We start from the raw sequence: 14,141 nt of genomic DNA, 5'->3' as shown, positions 1-14,141 counted from the left end.
GTCTGGGAATTGACCTGGAAGCCACTGAAATGAAGCAAGTTTACTTCTAAGGTACCTGTGAGGTAGCATGCCCAGCCAGACGAAAGGGAACTACATACACAGCAAATTGTTTCTTCCCTCTAGGACATCGGTTCTCAACCTGTGGGTCGCGACCCCTTTGGGGGTCGAAAGACTCTTTCACAGGGGTCACCTAAGACCATCGGAAAACACATATATAATTACATACTGTTTTTGTGATTAATCACTATGCTTTAATTATGTTCAATTTGTAACAATGAAATTGGGGGTCACCACAACATGAGGAACTGTATTAAAGGGTCGCGGCATTAGGAAGGTTGAGAACCACTGTTCTAGGAGTTGGTCTCCTGCTCTCCTTGCAGCTGAGCTCCTGGTCTGGAGCTCTTTTCAGTATTTCAGTTTTCTCCCACCCTCTATCCTGGGAAGCCCATCTCTACATCACGTTCTTCCCTCCCTGTTCCCTGTTCCTCCTTCTCCTTTTCTAAAGGCTGGGACAGAAAGTCACAGAGGCCCTGAGTTTTTCCTTCCCCCTCATCTTTGTAACTTCTTAGACTACTTTTCTCAGATGCTTTTATATGTTCTCTGGATTTTTAAGTGAATTAAAATAACTGCTTCCACCCTAGTTGGTTTGGCTCAGTGGATAGAGCATTGGCCAGCAGACTGAAGGGTCTCAGATTTGATTACAGTCAAGGGTACATACCTCAGTTGCAGGCTTGATCCCTGGCCCCAGTCAGGATGGGTGTGGGAGGCAACCAATCAATGTGTCCCTCTCACAACAATGTTTCTCTCTGTGTGTCTCTCCCTGTCTCTTCCACTCTCTCTCTCTCTCTCTTAAAAAAAAAATCAATGGGAAAAAAAATACCCTGTTGTTTGTTTTGTTGTTGTTGTTGTTTTGGGGGGGGGAGGAATTAGTAAAAATAACTGCTTCCTTTCTCCCTTTCTCTTGCCCTCATTGAATCATTGCCCCTGCTCAGTTATATTGGGCATTCAAAGAAAAGAGGACAAAGAAGGTGGGAAAATCTTTGTGTTTCTAGACATCAGAGTCTAGAGGAGGGAAAATGGGATCAACAGTGACCTTTCTCACCACTCAGCTCCTCTCCTTTTTGAATATTCACTCACTCCCTTCTTGCTGCCTCCCCTCCCCCAGCCAGGTCTCCTTCCTTCGAGACCAAAAGGGAAAAATAGCATAAAGGCTTCTGAGATGGTAGGTAACCTCTGATTTCCTCTACATTAATTTTCTTTATTTTCCAAGTGTTCTACATAAAACCTGTGTTGTTTTTAAAGAAAAACTTCAATAAAGTGTATATTTTTAACCATCCTTTAACATACATATCCAATAATTAACTGTATCATTTCTCTCCTCTTCATAGCAGAGCTGAATTCTAAAGATTCTCCTAGGACAGTTGACCATTATTTAATGTTTTACTATAATTATACATAGAGTGATATTACTCAGGACTAATTTCCTTTGTGTTTTCCTATTTTATCTTTGCTCATCTTTCTATTTTTTAGCTTGTCTGTCTCTGACATCTTGTTTAGGTGATTCTTTCTCTTAGATTTTCATTATACCACCAGGAAAGTCATCAGTTTGAACACTGGGTGTTAAGGCAGCCATCATTACTGGAGTAGCATGTCTTGCCCTGCTTATTTCATCTTGCTGTAAGCTTCATTGCTTTGGCATTCTCACTGCTACCTTGGTTTTCTGTCTTTGACTCTGGATGCAATCTATCTGTGTATACATTCTATGGTCATTTGTGATTTAAAATGATGGTTTATATTTCTAATACTTTGCCAAATATACACTTACATTTATCTCTAATCATCAAAGTTGAGATCAAATCAATATATTTGAAATGGATTCCCACATTATCTCCCCTTCTTTTTTTGAGAATTATACCCTGGCTTTTGCTACCTGAGTCCCTGTGCATTCCTACTTCTCATTTTTTCTGAGCTCAGTGTCCCCTGCTCATAACATGCAGGTGCCAGGGTAGCTGGCTTCTGTAACAGGACGTGTTTACTTCACTGATAGCAGAATAGGCAGCAACATGGAAGCATTTGTGTTTAACTGGGGAAGACACAAGGCATACACTGAGGGGCGAGGATGAGAGGCAGAGGAGTAATAGCTTCTGCTCAGGACCTGGCCCTAGGGCAGGGGAATAGGCAGAGGGGGTGCAGCTTTTCAGAAAGAGTTCCCATAATCCTCTGCTTCAAGCTCAGGTGCTTTGGGGTCTGTGTGGCCCAGAACTGAGGGGAGACTTTCTTCATCTAAGTGGGGACCTTATCAGATCTGCCTTGCCAAAGTCTGAAGCAAAGGGACACCCAGTCACTGCCCCCTGAAACCAGTGCCCCCCAGTGGGTGGGAGAGTGGACATGGAAATATCAAAGGAGATCAGAGCAGGGCAGGCAAAGGAGGTGGGAGCCTGGAGGAGCCCCTAAGGCAGTGGTCTCAACCTTCTGGCCCTTTAAATACAGTTCCTCATGTTGTGACCCAACCATAAAATTATTTTTGTTGCTACTTCATAATTGTAATGTTGCTACTGTTATGAATCCTAATGTAAATATCTGATATGCAGGATGGTCTTAGGCGACCCCTGTGAAAGGGTCATTCGACCGCCAAAAGGGTCGAGAGCCACAGGTTGAGAACCACTGCCCTAAGGGAAGAGACAGCCCATTAGTCCCCCAGGGACTCTCAGAAATAACCAGTGATCTTTCCAAGGATGGGTTCAACTGCATACATTATTGAGCCAGGAAGTTTTGGACTACGCTGGACTACATATTTCATGATTGAATCAAGCAGCTGGATGTCTTGTAGGCTATTCATATTTTTCAGGTTTAAAATAATTTTATAGGTGTGCTGTTCCTTTAAATATTCAAGTAACAATTTGTTATCTAATTATAGGCTTTAAACACACACATTTTTTAGCAGCCTGAGTATAGTCTTCCATTCTGGGGCTTATGATCTAATCATGGAACACTCCCCACCCCCCGCCCTGCCCCCCGAATACACACTCACACACACCACATCCATAAATGGCTCTAGTAACCTCATGCTGCCCTATAGACTCTGGCCTTTGCCCTCCTATCCAGCCTTTTTCTGGTCAGCTGTGTTCTGGCTGTAGTTCCTGAGTATGCTCTGGTCATTATTCCTCTATGGCCTTACTCAAGACACTGCTTCTAGCTGGAATGGCTTCTCTATACTCCTGTAGCTACACAGTGGAGTCACTTCCTCTATGGAACCTCTCTGGTCCATCTGACAGCCCCACACCTGAGTATAAGGAAATTCTTCCTTCTTCGTGCCTCTGCTTTGCCCTAAGCAGACCTCCATCGCAGTATCACAGACAATGATGCTTGTGGTTTTGTTTTTATCTTTGTCTTCTAGGCCAGTGGTCACCAACCTTTTGGACCTCACAGACCACCAGTGGTCCATGGACCACCGGTTGGCAATTACTGTTCTAGACTCTTAGACCTTTGAGAATAGAAGAACAGAGTATTGTTATTCCCAGAATCTAGGACAGCCGTAGGCAAACTATGGCCCGTGGGCCACGGCCCATTTTGAAATGAATAAAATTTAAAAAAAAGACTGTACCCTTTTATGTAATGATGTTTACTTTGAATTTATATTAGTTCACACAAACACTCCATCCATGCTTTTGTTCCGGCCCTCCGGTCCAGTTTAAGAACCCATTGTGGCCCTCGAGTCAAAAAGTTTGCCCACCCCTGATCTAGGACAAGTTCTGCAACACAGAAGAGGTGGTGAATCCATATTTATGAAATGAATGAATGGATGAATGAATGAATGAATGAATGAGACAGAGTGACTGAGAAAGACTGTGCAAGCCATTGCAGAGGAAATGGAAGGCCCAGCCAAGAAGGAAGGCTTTCGGTCCTTTGGCAGTGGGGAACCACTAAAATGTCTGACAGAGAATAGGTTCTGAATTATCTAAATAAAGACCGATGAAGGGATACCTACTGGGCTCTGTTGTGCCCTTGCCTCATGTGAACTTGACGCATGGGAATGGCACCCTGGGAAACAAGCATTTAGGTAACATCCTTTCTCTGCGGTGTCCAGAGAAATTATGCCAGTTAGAGGGAGTGGAAAACTGTGAAAATCATGGGCTTATGGACAATAGGGGCCTTTTTCTGCTATAATCATGGAGGTCATGGTCTCAGGAGTTGTGTCTAACTGAATAAGAAATTCAAAATATAATATTGGGACCAGAACAAAACTTCAAAAACCCTTTATTTCCACTCCATCTATTTTCCTATAATTACCAATAACCCACTATTATATTTCAAGGACAAAAATAACTTTTAAAGCCCCAGACAGAGGTACCAAACTAGTCTTTTTCACCCTGGAAGCATTTGGGGAAGATGATTTCTCTGGGCCTTGAGGGTCTGTAATTGTCAGCATCCTATGAGCTCGTGGAGCCCTGTGGGTGGGGGTCTCCTCTCTGTGACTATGCCTTCCTACCAGCTGTATTCTGACACCGCTGGGGCCATCAGTTCTGGACAATGTTTACCAGATGGTGGGAGTGGAAAGTTGAGGAATGCAGGGGGCCATCCGGGAGGGGAGAGGGTTTAGCACAGGGATGAGCACAGAGGAAACTTATAGCGAATGGTGACTGATGTTATTAAGCCTGGAGAAGGGAAGGAAAGGGTAGGCAGAAGTATGAGCCCAACAAGAAAGAGTCCCACCTGTCCCCACCTCAAAGACCTAAAGACCCTGCATATGTTTGCAGGCTGTTAAGAAGTGGATCTCAGCTGTGGCCTGGGAAGAGTGGTTTTGGGAGCTGCCGTCCACTCTACCACTCCTTCCAGAGGCCAAACCACTTCCCTCACACTGAATTGTTGTTTCATCTTTTTCCTATAATGTGCAATTTTTCCCCCAGCCCAACAAGGACAAACCCTGGTCAGTGAAGATGTGCTGTCTAATTAAAAGATTAAGTTGTATCAGGGTCATTTGAATGGAGGAGGTGGCAAGATGGGCTGCAAGTAACAAGTGGCCTCATGGCAGGCAAGGACAGCAGTGAGTCAGAAACAAGGGCATCTGTGGTCCTTTATTCAGGAACTAGTGCCCTGGTGCATGGATTAATGCATATTAAAAAGAAATTAATTAGAAGGTGTCCAGGGGGATGAGACTGGATGAGATGGGCTGGACACGCCTTGGAGCCAACCTCCCGCAATCCCTCCCTGGCCAGCCGGACCTGGGGTGGCACCACAGCTGGAAGGATGTCTGCAGAGTGAGCAGGGGTCCCCCCGGCAGGTGGGGTCCCTCAGCCTGGCCTGCGGGGATCGGGCTGAAACTGGCTCTCCAACATCCCCCAAGGTGTCCCGGATTGCGAGAGCGCAGTTCTTGGGTGATGCACCTCAGAATCAGGCTCCCTCCTCTCTGGTTCTGGGGTACGTCACCCGAGAACCACCGCTGCTAAGTCACCACAGCTTGGCAACTCCTGTATTGAGCGTCTGCCCCCTGGTGGTCAGTGCAGGTCATACCTACCAAACAGTCGGATGGTCGGAAGGTCACTTAGCCTTTTATATAGATAGATAGATAAGCACCATGGCTCGGGGGGTGGCAGAAGTGCCCTTGGTATCTGTGATGGTCCTGCTTCCCCTGTGACAGACTTGGAAGTGCCAAGTACAGTTCTGCTGAACAGTTTGGAGGCAGTGAGTTCACAGTCTCAGAATCCCCTGCTTGGAAGCACAACTCCAGTTCTCTGTGGGATATGATGCTAGAGGAAAGAAGAGAATGCTCCAACCAGCCAGCCACTGGTTTGAGAGGGGAAACAGGGTTCTTAGCACCAGGCAGAGAGATGAAGCCCAGGCTCTGAAGATGGAGACTTTGGGGAGAAGGAGGGAAAGCAGATAGCTTCTTGAGAGCAACCTGAGGTCTTCTGCCTAGATCAGAGGGTTTCTGTCAGAGAGCTGTAACTCCCTGCACACTCTGGCCTGCACTGCTTCTGCCTCCTTTTATATTCCGACCATAAAGGAGCAGCTACAGGCAAGGAGACCTGGAGAGTGGCAGGCAGCTGGCAGCCACGGCACCTTCCAGCAGGAGCCCTCCTCAGAATACCCAAATCCCCTGGGCAAGGTTTGACCAGCAGGAAGAAATGCAATCAACAGGTTGCTTTTCTATTAATGACCAGAGAAGGGATGAAGAGACAGCACTTGACTACAAATTGCTGAATCTGGAAAATGCTGTTCTGTGAGGTCCAATGTGCAGAGGACTCAAATTGCCAGTGTCTTCCGTCAGGTCTGGGGCGAGGTCCCAGCTGCTGCACTTTCCTCAGGGAGAATGTAGAAGGACAGCCAATAAAGGAGTCCCAGGGCCTGAGTGCCAGTTCAAATCCTTTTCTTTCAAGAGTGCACATACAATTAATCAGGCACTAAGCTGAGAGTAAGTAGAAGGAAATTAAGGAGAGAAACACAGTGGAACTACTCGGTCACTGCCAGGAACAAGATGGGGGGAGGGAGAATAGAAGGGAGGCCACCAGGTTGAACTTGAACTCTCACTAAAGCAGAGTGGAGGGGTGAGGGGTTACAGAGGGATCTTGGCCAAGCATCTCCTTCTCCATGTATACTCTGGAACATCAGATCTCCTTTCAGACAACATTAGCAATAACATTATCCTTTATTCATTCATTTATTTATTTTCATTATCACAAGTTTATGGTGACTATTGCTAAGATTATAAAGATGAATAAAAGGAGGTTGGGTGACCAAGAATAGTTATTCAGGTTATTTGCAATCTATACAACCTCCCATATGAAGCCAGCACGGATGTGTCAGACACATGCTGTAAAGAACGGAGGCCTCTTTCTGCCTAAAAAAGAACTTCAGGAAGCATTTACAAAAGGAGATGAAACTTGAAGTGGATCTTGAAGGATGAGTAGAAATATTCCAGATCATAAAAGAAAAACAAGGAAATGCAAGAAGGCATAAATGGACCTCAAGTGCTTGGGCAAAATGAAAAGTTTGATGGGGTTCCAATAGGTCATGGAAGGGGATGGAGTTGAAGAAAATGGTCAAGAAGTTGCAGTGGTAGATAAGAAGATAAGAAGTCATATCTCAATGCGAAGGAGAAGAGCCTACGGGATGTGAAAATCCAGCATGGAGTTTTTCAGTGTTAAATTGATGTAAAAGGATGAAGTCAACCAGCATCTATTGAGCATCCAGGATGTGTTAGATACTCAGTGAAGATAAATAAGATTTTTAGTCCATGAGGAACTCACTAATTAGTGAGAGAGCTATACAAAGAATCAGACATTTCAGAAAATACGGTGCAAGGGCTAATTAACTTGAAAACTTCAGTGATCCTCATTCAAATTATATTAAATTTTATTGTTTCTTTTAAGAGGATCCTTCAAAAGGGGCTGAGGCAGGAGGTAGGGGTGGGCTAGAATGGGATAAAGGGGGGAAACAGGGGACATATGTAATACTTTCAACAATAAAGATTTTAAAATTCAAAAAAAATAAGCTTCAGACTCCATGAAACTGAGATCTACCCTTCATGTGCTGTTTAGTATGATAATATAATCATAAACAACGTGCACAGAACCCTAATTTAGGTTAAAAAAAAAGGTCAGGGAAGTTGTTCAAATGAGAATATTTGGGAGTCAGTCTAGGAACCTTTGCTTTAATAAGCCTTCCAGGTGACTCTGATTCGTGCTCAAGTTTGAGAACTACTGCCTTAGTTAAGGGGTGGAAAATAAGGCTAGTTTCCCTAATAACTTTTTTTAATACTTTTATTTTTATTGATTTTAGAGAGGAAGGGACAGAGAGATAGAAACATTAATGATGAGAGAGAATAATTGATTGGCTGCTTCCTGCATGCCCCCTACTGGGGATCAAGCCTGCAACCCAGGCATGTGCCCTTGACCGGAATTGAACCCAGGACCCTTCAGTACTCAGGCCGACACACTATCCACTGAGCCAAACCAGCTAGGGCCTTAATAACTTTTTGTTAAGCTGCAGCCCAGCCCAGGTTAGCCAGCAACCCAATCACCAACAATGCTATTTCAAATGGTGAGGAAGGAAGGAAGGAATCTACAGTCAGGACTGTGGTAGATTTTTGCAAGGGGGGAAATGCATTAGCATATCCTGTGGGGACCAAACTTTTCATTGTTTGATCACACCTCATTTGCATTTTTAATAGCCCCCATTAGACAGCCTCTGAGCTAATTAAGCAGGCGTCTATAATAGAAGACTTCTGTTTCCTGTTTTCAGAACTCAGAAACTAATGGCTGAAGCACTGCTAAAACAATTAAGTAATAAGAAAAATACTGTGTAAGATTGGCAAAAGCACAGCTGCCATAAATCATTACAAATGACTTGCAGCTCAAAATGTATAATTAGGGTAGAAAAGTAGCCTATCACAGGTTGGGATAGCAGGAGAAAACAGAGGGAGAGGGACCCTGGAAAAGAGAGTTTATTGCCCTCTGCCAAGTGGAGATGGCATACGGGATTGTGATTCCACAGATTCCAGTACCAACAAAAAATTTCTATTAAAATAAGGTATTTCTAAATATCAATTACAGACTCACAATCACTTTAAGAATGAGAACAACAGTATACATATTTTCGTCTTTGTTTTTATGCACATATTTGTATATGTTAATCAGTTTCTACTCTCTCTTTTCCCTATGTTTTTGGATAAGGAGTGTTGGTGATGATTAATGTAGGGATTTAGTCTTCTGGTTATAGAATATATAGATAACATGGTGACTAGCTTAACATTAACCAAACCTACACATAGACATGATTTTGAGTCTCCACTTTATAGAAGAGGGTAAACATACCTTCACTAGTATGAGGGTTAGTTGCAGTCTCTGAGGTGGAAGCAGGGTGATTTTTATGATCATTATACGGAAATTTAGCTGCAGAAAGAAGGGGATATATATGAATGCTGAGAAGTCAAGGGGTGAATTATACCATCCAGTATCTCTTGTCCCTCAGTTCCACACTTGGTCTCATACACTCTTCTCTACTCTCATAATAGAAAGCCTGAAAACTACATTTCCAAGGCTTCTTTTCTCCATATGGAATACCTAGCATGGCTTCTGTTTATCCTGACAGGACATTGACTTATAGATAGGACATGATTTATTTGACTGTAATGTGAATGTAGATCTGTTTTATATGCTGGTGTCACCATAAAATAAGCTCACCTACATTCTAAATGTTGTTCATTTGTATTTAGTATGAACTGCTGCTATTTATATTAGTCAACTTATAAGTTTAGTACAATTTTAATATACAATACACTCAACCATTAAGAAATGATTAATTTGCTCTGGCCAGGTGACTCAGTTGGTTAGAGTGTCACCTGCACACCAAAAGATTACAGGTTCAATTCCCAGCCAGGGCACATAACTAGGTTGCAGGTTCAATCCCCAGTGGGAAGCATACAGAGGCAATCAATCCATGTTTCTCTCTAATCTCTCTCTCTCTCTCTCTCTCTCTCTCTCTCTCTCTCTCTCTCTCTCCCCCCCCCGCCCCTTTCTCTTTGATTGAAAATCAATAAAAATTTCCTTGGGTGAGGATTTTTTAAAAAAGAATGTATTCAGCTGATTACTTCAGAACAAAGTCCACTTTTTTTCATAAATCATATTAGATAATTTTAGACTATGGGCCCTGTAGTTAGCACTTTGCTAGACACTGTGAAAGAAATAAGAGAAACACTTTGAGTCTCAGTAGTAAGATATGTCACAAGGATATAACTATTGAATGAAAATAATAAAAAAATACACACGATTAGTATAAATGCTGGGAGTTCATAAGAAAAGAAAACAGTTATGTTGGAAAAAGTAAAAATTGAGCTGATCCAACACCCATTCATGATAAAACTCTTGGTACACTAAGAATAGACAGAAACTCTCTCAACTTGATAAAAACTACCTACAAAAAACTACAAATAAGATCATATTTAATGGTGAGAAACTTGAAGCTTCCCAACTAATTTCAGGTACAAAGCAAGAATGTCCTCTCTCACCATTTGTTTTCATCACTATACTTGGAGTCCTTACTAATGCAATGAGGCAATAAAATAAAATACATACAGGTTTAGAAGAGAAACAGAAACTGTCTCTGTTCACAAATGACTTGATTGCTATGTAGAAAATTCAAAAGAATCAACAACAACAAAAACTCCTGGAACTAATAAATAATTATAGCAAATTTATACTATATACAAAAGTCAAATTCCAACAAAAAAGTGGAATTTGAAATTAAAAACAATACCAATTATATTAGCAACCCCCAAAAGGAAATACTTAGGTATAAATCAAGCAAAATATATGCAAGATCAAAAAACTCTGATGAGTGAAATAAAGAACTAAATAGATTTAGAGATATTCAATGTGCAGGGATAGGAAGACTCAATATTGCTAAGATATCAGTTCTTCCTAATTTGATCTATAAATCCAATATAACATCAATAAAACCAGCAAGTTATTTTACAGATATTGACAAACAGATTCAAAAGTTTGAAGAAGCAAAATGCCAGAATGGCAAATACAACATTGAGAGAGAAGAACAAAGTTGAAGAAAAGACACTACTCAACTTCAAGAGTTCCTATAAAGCTACAGTAATCAAGTCACTGTGGTGCTGGTGAAAGAATAGGCAAAGAGTTAAATGGAACATTATGGGGAGCTCAGAAAATGGACCTTCATAATATAGTCACCTGATCTTGACAAAGTTACAATGGGCAACTATAGTCTTTTCAGCAAATAATGTTGGACTAACTGAACATCCAAATGGAAAAAAAAAAAAAAAGAAAATGAAAAGAAAGGGGGGGGGGTGAGAAAGAAAATAAAACACTAGATACAGACCTGATACCCTTCACAAAATTAACTCAAAATGTATCATAGAGCAAAATATAAAACTCTTAGAAGATAACATAGAAGAAAACCTACATGAAATTGGATATGGTGATGTGGTGATGTTTTTTAGATACAACAACAAAGACATGATCCATAAAAGAAATAACTTATAAGCCGAACTTTATTAAGTTAAAAACATATGCTCTATGAAAGACAATATCAAGAGAATTAGAAGACAAGCTACAGTCTGGGAGAAAACACTTCTGGTAAAGGACTGTTATTCAAAATATACAAAGAACTCCTAAAACAATAAGAAATGGCCCAACGACTTTATCAGATACTTCACCAAAAAAAATAGATGGCAAATAGCATTTGAAAAGATGCTCTATATCCTATGGCATCAGGTATATCCAAATTAAAACAATGAGACACCACTATACACCTAACAGAATGTCCCAAATCCTAAACACTGACAATACCAAATGCTGATAAGGATGTGGAGCAATAGGTACTCTCATATACTGCTGGTGAGAATGCAAAGATGTTACAGCCAATTTGGAAGACTTCAGGGTGAACAAAAAGCATTTTGTTCAATTTCCTTCCATCATGAAGATTTAGACTCATGAGAAAAAGAAGAAAGATAGAAGGTCCAACTTAAGCCACAAGCCTGGATTTTAGGTCTCAAAGATCTCTATTAGCGCTGGCCATTCAGCTGTTAAAACCTCTGATGGCCCCTGTCCTCTTTCTTTGCAGCTAGTAACTTTAGTCACCACAACAGGAGAGAAAGGGGTTCCTAGAGGTGATTATTATTTTATAATAATTTAATAAATTGGATAATAATAAAGGTGTTCATAATTGGCTGCCAAAAATCATCCATTTCCTGGAAAGCGTGCCACTTGTCACATCAAAGGGGAGACAACCTTCTTCTCCTGAAACTCAAGATGGTCTTGGGAATTGCTTTGATTAATAGAATGTAACAGAAGAATTATTCTGGAATTCTTTTGGCCAGAGGGCTTATGAGGCCTGGCAGCCTCTGCTTCCTCATGGTTGAGCCTACCCACAATACTGTAGGAAGTATAAAAAGAAGTGAGGCCGGGAGATCATAGGCTCTCTTGGACATCCCTGCCACAGTCATGCTCTCAGATAAAAGCAGTTGCATGAAGGATCCCAATAAGCACGGATAACATTAAATAATTGCCCAGTTGAGCAGTGCAATAATTCCATAAACACAGAATTTTGAGAAGTAATAAACTGTGTATTTAAGCCACTAAGTGTGGGGGTAGTTCATTATGCAGCAATGAGTAACTAAAACACTCTCCCTCACTCCCAACGAAAACTTCCCAAAGTACAATGATTTACATCCTGCTCAGAAAAGCAATGAGAACCTGTCTGTGTTACAGCAGAGTGTACCAACTAATATTAACTATAATGATGTTATGCCATTGTGATTTTTTAAATGCTAGTTAAAAAAATAGTAATATCTGCCTAAGCTTGCATGATATATTTTAGAAATATTCCATTTAAACTTGTTAAAATTTTTAAGATAAAGGCAGCAACTTTAAAATATGTCTAAGAAATCTGGTACATTTGCTTATGTGGGAAGCTTCATTCCTGAGGAAGTTAGACAAATGATTTGTTGTTAAAAGAATTGCACTGCTTTGAAATCAATCAACCTGAAAAAGCAGATGAGTACAGGGCATGCAGACAGAAGGTAACCAAACTTAATGTAAAAGGGACTACAGGAATAAGGTTTCAAAGGTTCCCACTTTGACATTAAGCCCTAGAAAACCTCCCCTCAGAGTCTACTGGTTGTTCTGACCTTGCCACTGAACAATGCTTTTAGAGTTGAGCACCTAAAAGAGGAGGTCTGTATCCTAATCTGGGTTTTGGCTGAATTTCTAAACATCTTCTTAATCCTAGTTAAAAAATAAGTCTGAATTCCACTCATTCTTGCAGACAGACTCTAGAGATTTTCGTGTAAGTGAAAAACATCATACTCTGCTTTGGTACCTAGAACTTCTGAGAAATGTGAGCAGTAGGTTCATCCATGCAGAGCTGGCTGAGATTTCCTGGTATATTAGTTTCCTAGATATGCTGTAACAAAGTACCACATAAACAACATGAATTTATTGTCTCACAGTTCTAGGGGCTAGAAGTATATAATATCAAGAGGTCACAAGGTCAGTTCCTTCTGAGAACTGTGAGGGAAAATCTGTTCCATGTTTTCCCTCTAGCTGTTGGTAATCTTTGACATTTCTTGGCTTGTAACTGCATCATCCTGATCTCTGCCTTTATCTTCACATGGAGTTCTTTCTGTGTCCAAGTTGCTGTGTCCAAAGTTCCCCCTTTTATAGAAACACCAGTAATATTGGCTTAAGACCAGTAATGGTGAACCTATGACACATGTGTCAGAGGTGACACGCGAACTCATTTTTTTGGTTGATTTTTCTTTGTTAAATGGCATTTAAATATATAAAATAAATATCAAAAATATAAATCTTTGTTTTACTATGGTTGCAAATATCAAAAAATTTCTCTATGTGACACAGCACCCAAGTTAAGTTAGGGTTTTTCAAAATGCTGACACACTGAGCTCAAAAGGTTCGCCATCACTGGCTTAAGACTTATGCTAAGAAACTCATTTTAACATGATTACCTCTGTTAAGACCTTATCTCCAAATAAGGTCACATACTGGGAGTCAGAACCACAGCATATTTTGGGGGCCAGGGGGCATACATAGTTCAAGCCACAATATCTGGGTCAGTTAGGATGTGCTACTCCAGCATGCAGAACCTCAGAATCAGAGCAGTGCTGTGCCTGAGCATTTTTGAAAACAGCAAGCCCCACAGATGGCTACCCCAATGTCTTCCAGAGATTGACTCAGGCTCCTAACTCTATCAGCCTATAATTTCTATAGAAAGGGTCACAGCAGTTATTCTGACAGCCCTTGCCAGCCTGGACTCCTGCTGTGCCTCACTTCACCTGATGACACAAATCTGTCAACACCCTCACAACTCACCCTCATGCTGTCACTCACTCAACAGTCATCTCCTGGGGGTGACTCCCCTGGCTCAACGCCAAACCCTAGTCTTCTCCACCATTTCTTCCACCTGGGTATCTTTCAATACCCAGAACACTGAATGCAGGGGGGGGGGAATGAGGGGTCTTTTCTAAGTTTTTCTTTCTAAGCAGGAAAAGATACCACATTTGAATGTCAAATGTGTCTATGCCTTACTTAAGAACTTCAAAGGGAAAAAAACAATCTCCACAAAGCAGGCAGGAATAGCCGCTTAGCAATTCAGTG

This window comes from Myotis daubentonii, chromosome 8 (assembly GCF_963259705.1).
Source record: "Myotis daubentonii chromosome 8, mMyoDau2.1, whole genome shotgun sequence".
In the NCBI taxonomy this organism is placed as follows: Eukaryota; Metazoa; Chordata; class Mammalia; order Chiroptera; family Vespertilionidae; genus Myotis; species Myotis daubentonii.
This window is presented reverse-complemented; position numbering follows the sequence as displayed.